Raw genomic sequence first — 16,038 nt, 5'->3', positions numbered from 1 at the left:
TCAGGGAATCCCTTGGTAGGTCTTACACCAAAACATAAACATCTTGATCCTAGTCAAGAGGAATAAAAAATAATAACAAATATTACTGCACTCCTACCATACACTCAGCAGAGCAAGATGCACAGCTCCTTGGCCGCATCCCCTCAGCAACAGAGGTCAGGGGCGAGGGCGATGGCAGCTGGGTGATGCTCCAGGCACCTGGGAGGGGCTGCCTGAGAGAAAGGCAGCCCTGACCAGCTGATCCTTTTTCTTCCTTGTCCTAATGCCTCAGTCAGAGAAGCAGTGGTTACTTTTTTAAATAGTGCCTTGGAGACTTACTTCCAGGATCTCTGGGGGTGCTTGGTAAAAATTAAAACCCTGGGTCCCTCTTCTGGGCCCTGATTTGGAATTTCCAGCATTTTTATTTTAGATAAGTTTCCTAAGCGATCCTGACCTACCTGACCCCCTGAGCCCTGCTGTCCTGAGGGCGCCCCACCTGCCTCATGAATGTCCACGATGAGAGCAAAGTGTGGGCGAGATGCAAACGACAGGGCGGAGGTCTCGCAGGAGGTGGCAGGTGAGGCGAAGGGCCATTTCTCACCGCCACTCCTGTGCTCTCCTGTGGTTAGAGAACGGTCAGTCTGGGTCATCTAACCGGTCTGTGGATGTTCTGGAACCTGTCTAGGTATCGTTACTGCTTGGCTCGAACTTCCCTGAGGTGATTGTCCACGTTGATTCTCTGAGGCCCATTGGGCTGAGAACTTCTAAAGCCAGAGATTTCTCTTAACTTTCTCCAATTTTCCCATAAAAATCTCCAGAATACTAAAACACTGTATTTTCTTGGACATCTTGTGCCCCCATTTGCTCATCCATACGATGGGTTGACCGCCAGGATCTGTCTTACCTGGGTGTGGTAAGGAGCAAACGAGACCATCTGTCCCAAACTCTCAGCACATGCCCAGAACAGAGCTCATGCATGACAGATGTTCGCTCAGACAGACAATCAGTCAGAAATACTGGTCCCCCCACGCAGAAGTGCCTGCAGCACACCCGGCTGACACAAGAGTCACCGTGGAGGGGTGGGGGTAAAAAAGAAAGACAAACTTATTCACGGAGAAGCAGATGATGCTCTGCGGAGAACTCAAAGAGCTGAGCATGGCTGTGTGGGAGGAGAGGAGGTGGAGGAAAAGGGGGAGTCTGCTCAGGGCCCCTGCTCCCACTGGGGTGGGAACCATGAGTGACAGGACAGGAAGAGAAAAGAAGGGAAGGAACAAAGTCACAGTGCACCTGTCTGTCATCCTGGATGAGCAATAGAGATGGTAAGAATCCTCAAGACCAGGCTGCGTCATGAGATGAAGAATTAAAAAGCCTATTATTAGGAGAAATGGATGCTGTGTGAAACCAGAGCTTTTAGAACAAAGAGAATCAAACTGACATCTTGTGAGGCTGAGAAAGCATGTTTCTTTCATGATCAGTTACAGCCTTTGGGGTCTTTTGTTTTCTTTTCTTTTATTGTTTTCTTGTCACATTTTCATGCCCAGACCCCAGGTTGAACCCTGGGCAGAGTCTATGAAACGTCTTCGCAGGGAGGTGCTGTGGAGGGGGAGGACTCCTCGTCACAGGCATACGCACGATCTGTATTTGAAGTGCTTTATTTGAACTGCTTAGAAAATTCTTCAGAGCAGGGCTGCATAATCGCATCTGAAACTCTATTTTCTTTTTTTCAATGGAGGTGATCCAGGGGTGGAAAATGGATGTAGCTCTTGGTGTGGGTTCAAACACGGTTCACATTAAGGTGACTGACGGTGTTACCTTGGGCAAATCACTTACACCCTCTGTACCTCAGTTTCTTCACCTGCAAAATGGGGTCGAACTTGTAACCACCCTTATAGAATTCTGAAAGATAAGACAAAGCACACATGGGGTGGCACTAGAGCAAGCGCACAGTGAAAGGACACTGTCCCATCGATGTCATTGTCATCACCATTCCTAAGAGGTTATGGGAGCAACAAGAGAAACCAACATAAAACCAAGAAGTTCCCTGGCTTAGTTCCACAGTCGCATTCAGCAAACACACAGATCGCCTATCTCAACCCTAACAATTACGGAAGCCATCACCAGATTTATTTTGTAGTAAGTTCCCTGTCCTATTTGAAAAAGCAATTATTCCCAGGACTGGAAGTACCAAGGGTTCACATCTCCTTTAAGACCAACAGTATTGTTGTGTCGAGACTGACAAATTCTCCGCCACATTTGCCCATTGCCCTGACCCCACTCCACCGCACCAACAGCAGCCAGTTTCCAAGTCTCCTTTCTTCCCCAAAGTGGATACACAGCACATATGGCTCAGAAAGGAAAGCAATTCTTGTTTTCTCAGGTTTTCCTGTTTTCTAGGCCTGCAGATTTGTGCTTCCATTTTCCAGTCTCCCCAGAGCTGTGGATTCCTCTAAGGACATTTTAGAAAAGAGAGGTGAGCATGAGAGAGAGTAAGTGTGCCGTATATAAACAAAGACCATTATCCCCTACCCCCCAAAAAAACCAAAACCCCATACATTCTTCTACTCACTCTGAAAACTTCCATAAACCCTGACAGAATCTCCACTGTGTGGCTGCCCCCTGACAGAATCTCCACTGTGTGGCTGCCCCATGCTGGGGGCTGGATAGCAAAGAGAAGATAACACGGTCCTTGAGCTAGAAGTTCATGGTCTGGATGGTAGGCAGACCTGAACGGCCACAGCAGTGCAGGGAGGAGGGGCACCTGTCATAACCTCAGATTTGGCTCGATATCTCCTTCTAATCGGACTACTGGGCTCAGGTCTGTGGACCTCAGGCGTAGGTTGTGAACTGCCAGGGATATCCCCAAATACCTCCTCACCCTTCCCCCGTCTTCATTTCGGAATAAAGGACCATCCCCTGGTTGAATGCTGGTAACCCTAGGAGACGTCATCATCAGCCACACCAAAAGCACTTTCCTTAATTCCTTTAACAGAACTTTACAGTTTATAGAACATGTTTCTGCTTGTTTTCTGGTGGTAGGGCAGGTAGTTAGGAATTTAAATAAATCCTCTGTGGCCTCAAAGCGCAAAGGTCACAGGGCTGGCACCTGAATCCAGGTCTTCGGAGTCCAAGTCCAGTTTTCATTGAAACCAGCCAGCATCGTCACTATTTTGCAGCACCTAAGGCATGAGTTACTTTCTTCTCAAAAGTAAGTACTTTGTGGTTCTGTTGCAGAAAATAGACTTTGGTATAGAGCTAACATCCCACCCTGCTGTCTTCAAAGAATCTCACGGAAGGAGAGGCTGAGAGGTCTCGTGTCCTTCAATATGCAAAGCAGAGAATGCCCAATCCCACAGGCACAGGGGAAGGTCAGTGTCAGGAAACAGCTGGTACTGACGGCCAGTTCCTGGCTGCTCACCACGTGCCCAGCACCCAGCGGCAGTCCTTAGCTGTGTCACCCACGTGCCCCCAGGCCTCACCAGCTCCCCCCTGTGTAACTGCAGTCCCTCCGACCCCCATTACTCCGTGTTTCTCCCCACACAGAGGGACAGCCTTAGAAGCAAACCCTCTCCTGTTCTTCATTGCAATGTACTCCCCATGCATGAGGTCTGCTCCATGGATGCTGTGGCCTATATGAAAACACTGCTGCCCTGACCAGGGGGCTGCTCCTGGGACCTCAAACCCGGATGCCGTGGGTCAGCCCTTCCCCAGCTCTGCTCTTATTTGGTCGGTCGCCTTGGCCTCTGAGCCACTGAGTGTCCCAGATCACCTGGGGAGAACAGGGCTGCCAGCTTGTGGCTCTGACCTCCACCTCACAGGGGCTGAGAGTCAGTTTTTGGGATCCAACAGGGTCAGACTCCTCACACACCTTGCACTGTCTCTGGGTCCCCACTTCGCTCCCCAGGCCCCAAGCAAAAGGCTCATCCCTTCTCTTTCAGTCCAAAATCATAAGGACAAATTGAGGGAAGGAGAGAACCTAGGCCCCACAAACCAAAGAACACTGCTGGATAATTCTAGAACAGTGGCAGCTCAGAGAAAGCGTGCAGGAGTCAGTTCCAACCCTAGAGTCTGAAAGAGCCCCCCACAGTAACAATAGCTGTGACTTACTGAGTCCTAACTTGCTTACATAATTAAGCCTGACAAGAATCCTTTGGAATAAGTGCTATTACTGCCCTCAGTTTAGATGAAAGAATGGGGATGTAGAAGATCATTTCTGAGGTCGCGCTCTCCAAGCTAGGAAGTGAGGAGATGGGCCGCATCTTCCTGCCCTCAAGACCTAAACTCTTAATCCTAAGGCAACACCGAGTCCCAGCCCTGGCTCTGTTTGAAGGCTTACATCTCCTGTGGCTCAGTTCCTCGGAGAAGCAATGACAAAGGACAGTTTAAGTGTTGGGTGGGTGGGTGGATGGGTGGGTAGATGGGTAGGTTGGTAGGAGGGAGGAGAAGCTGTTAATTTTTCATCTGCAATTTAGATGGCTCATTACGTGGCGGAGGTGTGACCGTGCCCCTTATCTTTGTCAGCCACCTTCTAAAATGAAAGAGTCGGGGCCTATGATTTCCTCAGTGGCGAGAGCCATCCTGTACACACTTAAAACCCCTGGGTACGATGGGGCTTTCTATAAGCCAAAAAGGAGACTCCTGTCATTTTCTCCAATTTCCCCAAAACATGCCCTTAACACCTGGTAGTGGGCATTGTGTGACAGAAGAATGTTACAGAACTTGTTTTTTAATCCAGGAATTCTTCAAGGGGGCCAGGCTGATACAACCTGGTCAGCCTAGGCCCCCCATTCCTGTGTCTGGGTCACCGATGTCCTCAGCAGCAATGACTTGTGGATTCTAACCACCTAGAACATTGAGTTCCTCCTTGGTGCTTGTATTAGCTCTACATAAATTGCAAATTGAGTCATTATTTGACATAGACAAAATAAGAACCATAAAGTTGGAATTATAGCCAGGTAGTGGGACCTATAACAGCATCCCTGCCCCAAAGGGCAAAGGGTACTAGTAGCTCACATCCACCCAGTGGCCACTGCATACCAGGCACTGGGACCACCGCAGCAGTATCACCAGGAACTGGTCAGATATGCAAATTCTCAGGCCCCACCCCAGACTCTCTGAATAGAACCCCCGAGGACAGAGTCCAGCGATCTGTCTGAACAAGCTGCCTGGGTGATACTGAGGCATTCTGAAGGGTGAGAACCTGCCTAACTTCATTGAATCCTCACAATGCCCGTGGGAGGTGCAGGGACTATTGGGCAATACTGCTCCCATTTTACAGAGAAGGAACCTAAGTCTCAAAGGTACTGAGTCACCTTCCCAGAGTAAGTGGTAACACCAGGATTGGAATGCAGGTCATTCTGCTACCCAAGTTTGCTCACGTTTCCCTAAACATGTGCTTCTTCACAGGCGAAAAGGGAGCATGAGAGTCAGGGAGACAAATGGTTATTCCACTGGAAGCCAATTACAGGTAGGTTCAGTCCTAGGTCAAGAAAGAAATTAATACCTATTGAACATCAGTTCTGTGCAAGTCACTATACATAAATATCTCATTTAATTCCCACCAAAGTCCACACCAAGTAGGCACCTTAAATCAGATCACTTAGGATAAGCAACGTTTCCAGGCTCTCACTGCTAAGTATGCTGCAGAGGAAAATTTGAACCCTGCTTATTCTGTCTCTAAACTCCTCACAGCAACATGCATGTCGTCGTGGCAAAACGACCAGAAAACCAGGGATGGATGCATTTGCAGCAGCAAATGACCTCACCCTGCTGCAGGGGTGAAAAACCACCTAGACAGCAACTGTGGGGCTTTCACAACACCACCAGTCACCCCATTCTGCTCCTCCCTCCCCACCCTTCATTCCCTCTCCAAAACGACCAACTTCCCCCTTTCCCCTTGTGAGGTGGCGAAGTCAAGTTCTTACCAAATTGAACATGTTTAGTCTCTTCCTCGTAATTGAGAGTTAACCTACCTTTTCAGGGAAGCAAGGCTCTTACTGGGCAATGATGCCAGGAATGGGATGAACTGCCAGTTGGAACCCTGGCGATATTCATTGAGGATTACCATAATGTTATGGATTCCTTTTACCAACTCCCCACACAGAGCACATACACACCCTCGAAACTGGTTCAGCCTTTGCCAGCAACCTTCCCAGTGGATGGCTTACTTAACTTGCCAGCTGTGTACAACATGTCATGAAATGTCTCTGAAATCAAGCAGCACAGGAAGGTATAAAATGTAAATGTATTTTAATATTAGCTACAGTTCCTCGGACACGGTTTTGTAAAGGATTTTTAATAAGTTGTTCTTTATCTTCACTTAAAAATACAGTATTTCCCCCCTTTGTTCAATGAAATAAAAAGTGGACATTTCGGATGAAAGTATTTGTTTACGTAAATATATAAAACAGCCCTCGAATTCCCTAGCTGAAAACCTGTTGTTGACTCTCGGGTGCTTTGAGGATGGAGCCCAGGTGTCCTGACTGCTCTGCCAAGCACTTGTGATCAGGCGGCTGCCCACACTGCGGCCCCAAAGCCTGGCACTCCCTGCCACACACACTCAGCACTCAGGCTGTGCAGAGTGCAGACGGCTCCCAGGAAGCCCCAGGTCCTCTCCTGTCCTCAGACATTTCCTCCCACCTGTGTGTCCCTCTGCCTGCAATGTTCCCTCCATTCCTTTACCAAACTACCCCCGCCCCCACCGTTCATCCCTCAAAACAGCCCAGGTGCATCTCTTCAGGGGAGACTTCCAAGGTGGGGTCTCCCAAGGCAACGCCTGCAGGCCCTCATCACATGACTTTTCACACTTTTGTGGTAGCTGCTCACTTTGGGTCACCTCCAAAGCCGGGAGCTCCACGAGAGCATCGCAGCGTCGTCAGGGTCCAACACAAGACCAGGCACTGAATAAGCACTCACAACACCTTTATGCGTGAATGAGCAAGTAACTGAATGACAATTGATTATTCCTTTCCCCACAAATTATTCCATGGGAATGAGATATATGATTGCTGTCTCCCAATATCCTTAAAATGCTGCTTCTACCGCCAGGGACTCACATGGTCCAGCAGGCTGCAGAAATCCTGGTGCCGGACATTATCTACCTGAGCCCCACAGGGGCCACCAAACTCATTTGGTGGAGATCAGGAACCAAACCAAACCAGAGCCAGGCCAAAATCCTGAGAGTGGTTCCAGTCCAAATGGTCTGGAGACTCATTTCAGTTCAGACCTTCCTAGCATAAGGCCAGGATAAGTATGTTTTGTGTATTTTTTTATTATAAAAATAGCAGATAGAAAAGAAAGCCCCACCACTCCAAAGCTCAGCTGAGAGGAGGTGTGTTGGGGGTAGGAGGATATAGCATTAGTTCTAGAGTTATCTGAACCCAAAAGACAGGGGTGGGCCCAGCACCCTGCGTGCTCACGTCGTCAACGTGGGACCATAGAACCCCAACGCTGCAGAACACGTCCTGGCTAGTGTCACAGCTGGACCCAGAACAGCAGGACTGGCGGGACCAGAGCACATACAGTTCCACATCCCTTGGCGGGAGGGTCTGTGCGGAGGGACATCGGCATTTCCCAGGCCTGGGCCCGGCCCGCGGTGCCCACACTGCTAAGAGGGTAAGTCCGATGTGCCAACGTGGGAGAGGAGTTTCCAGTCCACTCTGAACTGGAAGGAAGTGTTGTGTATGGCCGGAGGCTGGAGCAAGGACCCCCAGGACCAACACAATATCTATGAGTTTGTGACCTCAGAATCTGGGGATTTTCCTACTCTGAACACCTCTCCAGGCAGCAGTTTCAGATGCAGAACCTGAGATTCCCAGGAAAAAATTCTGGAGGAGCTACTGAGTGCCATGGTCTTGGCCTTATTCCCAGATGGAAGGTGCCCTGAGCCTGGCTGTGGCCCCTGAGTACCCCCTCAGCTATTTCTGTGCCCTGTCTTAGACATCCCTGCTTTCTGTACAAACCAGGAACCCTCTGAAAACCCCCTGAGGTGGTTGTTGGTGCCTGCAGAAGGTTAAGTGCCAACTGTGGGGTGGGAGATGCAGGGCTGGGGCTACGGGTCCCCTTACATCTCTCAACCTCTCCCCCTTCACGCCGTTGCTGCAGCTGCACAGAGTAGGGGGTCGAGGTGACGGCCTTCTACCAGAGCCACCAAGTCTTTCAGCAGTGTCTGCCTGACGAGTCTGCAGCTAGTGGGGTCAGAATCAAGGCACAGGACTGTACCCAGGGACTTGACAGTGACAGGCTAGTAAGGCATGGGCTGAGCTTCCTGGGGTGTAAGGGGAGGGGGACAGGTGTCAGACTAGCTCTGTGGGGGGAGGGGCAGTGGCTCTGGGCCCAGAGATTAGGACACTGCCACACTTACTGGGCTGGGTGAGGAGCTCTTCCCTGACAGAGGTCATGGGCTAGACCACTCACCAGGTCCCTCAGGACAAGAAAGCAAGGTGTATTCCACCTGGGGCCCTTGGTGGCAAATCTGATCATCTTCATGGAAGGAAGTGGTCATTGCCATGCTACACCCTCTGGGGAGATGTGGCCCCAGGACAACAGTGGTGAATCAAGTGGCTCTTGAAATCAAGGTTCCCATGTGCCTCAGGGCCCTGCTAGACATGGCCCAGTTAGGGGGTGCCTTCTCACTGGAGAACAGTGTGGACCTGTGCATTTCCAACAGCCACCCACTCCCCCTCACCTTGGACCAGTGAAAGGCCTGCCTCTGTGATCTGGTCCAGGATGTGGGGACCCTCATCCTCACCCTCACTCCTCATGGGTATAGTTCCTTTGTCTCTCACCTCACCTCGACCAATAAACTGGTTCTTGCCATGGAAAAGAAGAGAAGAGAAGAGAAGAGAAGAGAAGAGAAGAGAAGAGAAGAGAAGAGAAGAGAAGAGAAGAGAAGAGAAGAGAAGAGAAGAGAAGAGAAGAGAAGAGAAGAAACAGGGAGGGGAGGGGAGGGGAGGGAGAAAAGAAGAGAAAAGAGAAAAGAAAAGAAGAAAGGAAAGGAAAGGGAAGGGAAGGGAAGGGAAGGGAAGGGAAGGGAAGGGAAGGGAAGGGAAGGGAAGGGAAGGGAAGGGAAGGGAAGGGAAGGGAAGGGAAGGGAAGGGAAGGGAAGGGAAAAGAAAAAGAAGCCATTCAAGCATAAACCAATACACAGAACAGTCACTGGAAGACCATTCACTGATATTGGCCATAATCTGATTCTCCAGAGATAGCTACTGCTAGCAATATTGATATGCAAGGAGACTGCAAGACAAATCCAGTTCACAGATGACCACACAAAATATATTTTCTTTTTTTTTAAGATTTTATTTATTTATTTTTAGAGAGGGAAGGGAGGGAGAGAGAGAGAGAGAGAGAGAGAGAGAGAGAGAGAGAGAGAGAAACAACAATGTGCAGTTGCTGGGGGTTATGGCCTGCAACCCTGGCATGTACCCTGGCTGGGAATCGAACCTGGGACACTTCGGTTCGCGGCCCACACTCAATCCACTGGCCTATGCCAGCCAGGGCTACAAAATATATTTTCTAAATATTTCTATTAATTACCACAAAATAAAAATCAAGAGGTTTATATAACTGAGATGTCTTCATGGAGCTTTGAAGGTGGCAGTGAAGAAAATAGACTATCACAAAGTAGCACGAAAAGTACTGTGATTTACAGCTTCCTTGGAAAATCCAAAGATCTGCCACCCCAGTAGCAATGATTAACTGAAGCTGAGTGATTGGTGCCAGCTGCTTTCACACAGGGTGTTCTCCCAAGGTTGTCATAGTCCCTACCTGACCCACTTATAAAACCGGTCTGGTCCCCACAAGCATTTGAGTTTGCAATTATGGATGTCAACTCTCACAAAGCCCTTCTATAATATTATGAGTATTCTCAGCACTGCCTACAACACTCTCTTTTTCATTATATTCATGTCAATACATACAACTCACCTAAGTATTCCTCGGTGTGACTACATTATGGCATGTACAGAACCAGTCCCTTCCTGATAGATATTTAGGTTAGCTTCATTTATCTTCTGTTACAAAAAATATAGCAGTGAATGCCCTCGTCTATATTTTATGTGCATTTCTCTTGCATAAACGAAATGTGAAAATATTGAGTAAATGGAAACATACTAATACATATAAATTTCAATAGACAATGCTGGAGTTAGTGTAGAATCCAAGTCATTTTTAGTCCTAACTAAGGGGCAGGAGTGGTTGAGGTTGGAGAGTGGCATGGAGACATGAATTGTCCATAACCTGAGCCCTCCCCTTCAACCACCATGCTCTTCTCCTCCTAGTCCACCCATAGCTGATTGCCACAACGATGACACTGCAGATGGAAGAGCCAGGCATAGCAGGATACATATACTGCACAATTCTAGCTGAAAAACTAACTCATTGTCATAAATTGGGCATGAAGACAAAAATGAAATAACAATTCTGGTTATATTTATGGGATTCTCCATTTGTTATTAAAAACCAAAAGAATTTTTATCCAAATATATTGAGTAGTATTTATTTAGTTTTTTGGCATTTCTCATTATTTTGTACCCCTTCCCTTTCTCTTCTAGGCTTATGTATCTTTCTGGTTCTTGTAGATTAACCAGCTGCTCCTGTGTGAAAGCTGCTTACATTTTTAAGGTTTAGGTTCTACTGAATGGAACTAAAGATGAAAACCTGTGATCAAAATTGCAATAAGGTATTGATTAAAATAGCCTCTTTTATGTGATAAATGTAGCAAATGGGGCAACTTGATGGTGAAGAGTGTAGACTCCTGGGCATAAGTGCTGACATCCCAGGCACTAGCTGGAGCAAAACATCACCTCTCTGAGCCTGTTTCCTCACCTATTAAGATGAGGGTAATAAAAAGGTCATAGTTTTTTGCACAGAATCTGGCACAAAATAAAGTGAATTGTTGTTACTTATTCTAACATACTAGCGAACACCACCCCCACTTAAGGTTCTACAGGATGCTGCAAAGCCCAAGATCATATAAGCTCTGGGCAGCTAGTCTATGAGTTGACAGTTATATATGGCCAAATTAGAATGAACAATTCCTTCAGGAAAAGCAGCCAAGAGTTGGGCTCAGTTTGAAACTACTTTAGTTGTAATACAGTAGGTAATAAAAGGCTTGGTAAGAGGTTCTTGACTCACCTTTACTGAGCACTTATCCTGTGTCACACTCTTCGAAGAATTTTATAAGCTTCTTCTTAGTGTAAGCTCATGATAAGCCTGTGGAGCAAGTGCTATTGTTATCATTCCCATTTTATAGATTAGAAAACCAAGTACCGAGTGTTGAATCAACTTGCTCTAGGTCGCACTCTTATTTAATAAAATAGCACAGGCCTTCTGACTCCAGCGCTTATGCTCTTAACTGCAATAGTAAGTAAGTGACAATGGCAGAAAGAGGTCACTTACAGCTGGGACCAAAAGAGGAATTCAGAGATTGCCAACCCATATCTTTGAAGCAACTTCCATGCACCAGGCCCTGTTCTAAGTGCTGCCAACACACATTAGGAAGTGTGTTCTTTATGTCAAGGTAAGAAGTATATATTACTGATAGCACTTGTATGGGTGGTGCTGGAGCCATCGAACACGCCGGGTCGCAGAGCTGTGAGTGGTAAAGGGGAGTCTGCAGATTCCAAAGATTGTCTGCAGATTCCAAGCCCCAAGCTTTCTCCCCAGGAATGTAGTAAGTATTCCAACATCAATGAGTCATCCTCATCCCTCAGCAAATGCTTATTAAGCACTTACTTGTGTCAGGTACAGATAAACAACACAGACGCAGTTTCTGCGCCATGGAGCAGAGTTTATGTGGAAAGGGGGACAATGCATAAGGACAGGTGAGTAAGTCACATATAATAATATATAACTAATATATAATTAGCAGCATATAGGCCCCCAAAACATTCAATTGATTTGACAAATGTCATCTACAGTTAGTTTTAGGAAAATAATTCCAATTCCTAAAAAAAAAAGAGGAAGACATTTGTTTCTCATGTACTTAATATAGTCCAGGAAGACTGACCTATGAAGGGAGACTCCTAGGACTCATCAGGGCACTTAAGGAATTACTGAGGTCTGCAACTTTCCCACCTGTGATCAAAAGTACAAGATTGTGGTTACCCAACAGCCAAGGCAAATTTTCAGCTTTTGCACAGGCTTGCCCTGAGTTTAAGAAGAATTAAGGTTGTAACCTGCTCCTGGTTTTGAATCAAAACATACTGATTTCATCAGAAGGGAAACAGTAAAGAAAGAGGAAGAAGACGGGTTAGGAGTAAAGTGACTGATCACAGCCCTTTTCTTTTGGAGGAACAGTATCTGTCGTGGATTAACATCTACTTAGAGCAGTTTCGGAGCTTTACAATTTAGTTTTCTTTTTAGTGGCTGCATTATCAACTGTAATGCCTCGGCTATTAATGTTATAGGATTTAACTGCCTCATTGTAAATGTTTTATTGTATCTATAATAATTTAAGCTACTTTTATCTTTGAAAACTTCTTACCCCAGGAACATGTCATTGTCGGTCCAAATACAAATGAGCAAAGTGAAAAAGTTAAAATCAACAAATAAGCCCAGGGGCCAGAAATAACTGCCACTGAAATCTGGGCATACATGTTTCCAGTCTCAATATTATATATCTGTGTGCCATCCCCAAATAACCTGCGCTCCTGTGTCTTCTTAGATTCTGAGTGTATTCACTTAATCGTGGATTTCCTTCATGTCATTAAATGTATATCTTCACTATAATTTTTAAGAATACACATACACACACACAGTGGGGGAAAAGTAGGTTACAGATGTGAGTAGGCAAAACAGTTTGTTCTTGTATAATTTATTATTATATTATTTTCCATATAAACTATAAACCTACTTTTGCCATATATACACACACACACATATGTATAAATTCATCATTTATTTATCCACTCCCCTATTGTTGGACATTAAGAATGTTTTTAAAGTTTTACTATTGTGAGTGATTATATGAGGAACATACTTGGCTATACATCTGTTAATCAGTACAAATTTCCAGAAGTGGCATTTAAAAGTAGGTGTATATTTGTAAGACTTTGGCTATATATATGTTTTTTTTATTTATTTCAAAATAATTATAGACTCACAAGAAGTTGCGAAAATGGTAGAGAAAAGACCCTTGAAGCTTTGACCAATCTTTCCCCAATAGTAACATCTTATATAACTATAATGCATTCTAAAAACCAGGAAATTGACATTGGTACAAAATAATAACTAGACTACAAGCGTTACTTGGGTTCAACTAGCGGAATCATGTTTTAATATTAATAGAATGCTGAGATGCATTCTTCCTCTTCTACTCTGTCCTCTCCCACCGCTGCCTTCAGAACTCCCTTCTAATCTTCCATAGAGGAAAAACTACAACTGTGTTTCTCAGACTACTGCCTTTTATTGAAAATCAAAAGGAAGAAATGCAAGTGAGACTCTCTCATCAGAGGCAGAGGTGGTGAACCACCGCTTAGGGAACAGAAAGTGAGTCGGCTCTCCCCTCTTTCTGGCTCCTCCCTGTCACCTCAGCTCCTTATGACACACCTCGACAGTCTCCCGGAGCCTGGGGTGCCCCGACTAAAAACGAGGAACACAGAATCGCACCAGGGGAAAGTTATGCATTTCTCCTTCACTCCTCTGGTTATACCAAGCCTCAGCTAAGGGCTAGTCTTGAATGCCCCTCTAACCTTTGCTAATCCCCCCTTTCTACCCATCGCTCAGGCCTCAAGTTCAGATCTAGACAGGCTACAGGTTGAACTGAATTTCAATGACATTTTATTGCCTTAATTAAATGTGTATTTACTTTTGCCTTCAAATTACAGCAAATGAAACTGATTTTCCATTTTCAGAGGTACATCTGCCCAGACACAATTTTTTAAGAACACAGTTTACTCACTTCTAAAACAATTTGCAACAATTAATGAAGCATCGGCCACATACCAGCCGTTGTGTCAGACATGGGGGATAGAGCAGCGATAAGACACACAGACACCTTGCTTCCTTGGAGCTTACAGTCTACTTGGGGGAATCGGTCATTAAATAAATTATTATAACATAATTAGTGACTTACAATTGTGATACCTGGTATGAAGGAGAAGGGCAGGATGATCAGCCTTCTAGTCACGAGAATCAAGGAAGGCTTCCCTGAGGAAGTGGCATTTAAGCAAAAACTTACAGAGGAGGGGGTGAAGAAGACAAAGGCATGGTGAGGGGAGAGAGTGGGAAGAGTGGAAGAGTGTAGCTAGAAAGTGTATTGCACACAGAAAGAAGAGCATGAACAAATAAATACCCTGCGACAGAAAAACTTAAACTGTCCTGAGTACAGAAAGCAATCCGGTGGGACTGGAGGGGAGGCGCGAGGGGAGGAGCGGGGTAAGTCGAGGCAGGAGAGACGGGCAGGAGCCAGGTCATGCCAGACCTGTTAGTTGAGAGCAGGATTACATCCTGTGCTCAGTGGGAACCTACCGTAGGGTTCTGAACAGGAAAACAATATGATCAGATTTTCTTTTCTTTTCTTTCTTTTTTGGTAACATAAATCAAGATATACTTGTAAATACAAGCGGCAGAAGCTCATAAATGTCACACGGGTATTTTTTAAAAGTACAGTGTGTAATCACTATGGAACAGTGCAAATATAAACAGGAGAGTTGATGGGGTGGGAGCGGCGGGGCGGGGGGCTGAGCCTGGAGCTTTGGAAGGTGTGCATAAGTCACCTTTGTGTTTGTGTTTGAGGACTAGAGGTTCATCTGATTTGACGCCAAGGCAGCATTTGGGTAAGCCAGGATAAGCCCCCATTTAAAACTCGGCCCCTTCTTCAGAAGCTTCAAAAGAAAATTTTCTCCTCCAGTTTCCACCAAGATTAACCTTGTACGTGGGTGGGGTTGGGGACCACCTACAAGGTGTGATTTGAGAAGTGCTAAAAGACCACTCCTGTTCAGTGTAAACTGTCTCTATCCTTCACTAGTGCCTAAGGTTCTGCCACCACGGTTCTGTTCTGCTGGATCTTCCTGCGATCGCCAAGCGTGCCAGCACAGAGCAGCCCACTGAATCTATCCCACCGTCCTGAGGCAGAAATGGATTTTTGTTTCGTATTTTCTTAGGGAGGAGAGGGTTTGAAGCTTTCCGAGACTGCTAACCACATAGGGCATGGAGGGGCCGTGAGACTGGGCAGGTTACAGAGAGTGAGAGTCAGAGCGGCCCAAGCTCCTTCAACTTCATCACTTTGTTTCGGGCCGGCCCTGGGAGCAGCTGGTGTATACAGTGTGGACAGAGGTATAAATGCATGTGGATTTATATAGCAAAGGTATATGGATAGACTCATGATGTGTACATAGCTTTATAACATGAGAAGCAATCATGGGAAGGAACACAGGCCCTGGGACTGGACCAACCTGGGCTCAGATCACAAGATGTGTGACCCTAGTAAAGGTACAGCACCTATCTTATGGGCTGGTTAGGAGGATTTAGGGATAATCTGTTTCAAGTCTAGGCACTGGTCCACGGCATACAGTAAGTGTTCCATAAATGTTACTAATAAGATTACACGTGTGTGTTTGCCCTTATGCAAGCATATGTGTGCATGTATGTGCATGTAGGTGCAGATTTGGACATCTAAGGGTGTGTGTTTAAGAATGAGAGGGAAGCCCTGGCTGGTGTGGCTCAGCGGATTGAGCACAGGCCTGCAAAGTAAAGGGTTGCTGGTTCAATTCCCAGTCAGGCCACATGTCTGGGTTGCAGGCCAGGTCCCCAGTAAGGGGTGTGTGAGAGGCAACCACACATTGATGTTTCTGTCCCTCTCTTTCTTCCTCCCGTCCTCGTCTTTAACAAAAAATAAATAAAATCTTAAAAAAAAGAACAAGAGGGGAGAGGAGGGAAGCTGTTGCCCACCCAAGTAAGGGACAGCCAAGGGCCTCAGACTGCAAGAAGCTTCCTGAGGAGCACGGAATCTAAAAAAGTGAAGGAGACGGGAAACATAATGGGATGTGATATTGTTAAAGCTCAAACACCCTCCACACAAGGGAGGTTTAAAAAACAAAGAGTTGAAAATCGTCTCCA

At 46.2% G+C, this 16,038-nt stretch overlaps 1 pseudogene; it reads left to right on the top strand.

The window, feature by feature from the left end:
- The first annotated feature begins 495 nt into the window (after positions 1–495).
- On the top strand, positions 496–15,049 carry LOC123808333 (annotated as a pseudogene).
- Positions 15,050–16,038: the final 989 nt, after the last annotated feature.

Source organism: Phyllostomus hastatus, unplaced genomic scaffold (assembly GCF_019186645.2).
Source record: "Phyllostomus hastatus isolate PE091 unplaced genomic scaffold, TTU_PhHast_1.1 phas_contig_150, whole genome shotgun sequence".
In the NCBI taxonomy this organism is placed as follows: Eukaryota; Metazoa; Chordata; class Mammalia; order Chiroptera; family Phyllostomidae; genus Phyllostomus; species Phyllostomus hastatus.
The sequence above is the reverse complement of the archived record's forward strand: the minus strand, read 5'-3'. Positions and strand labels throughout refer to the sequence as shown.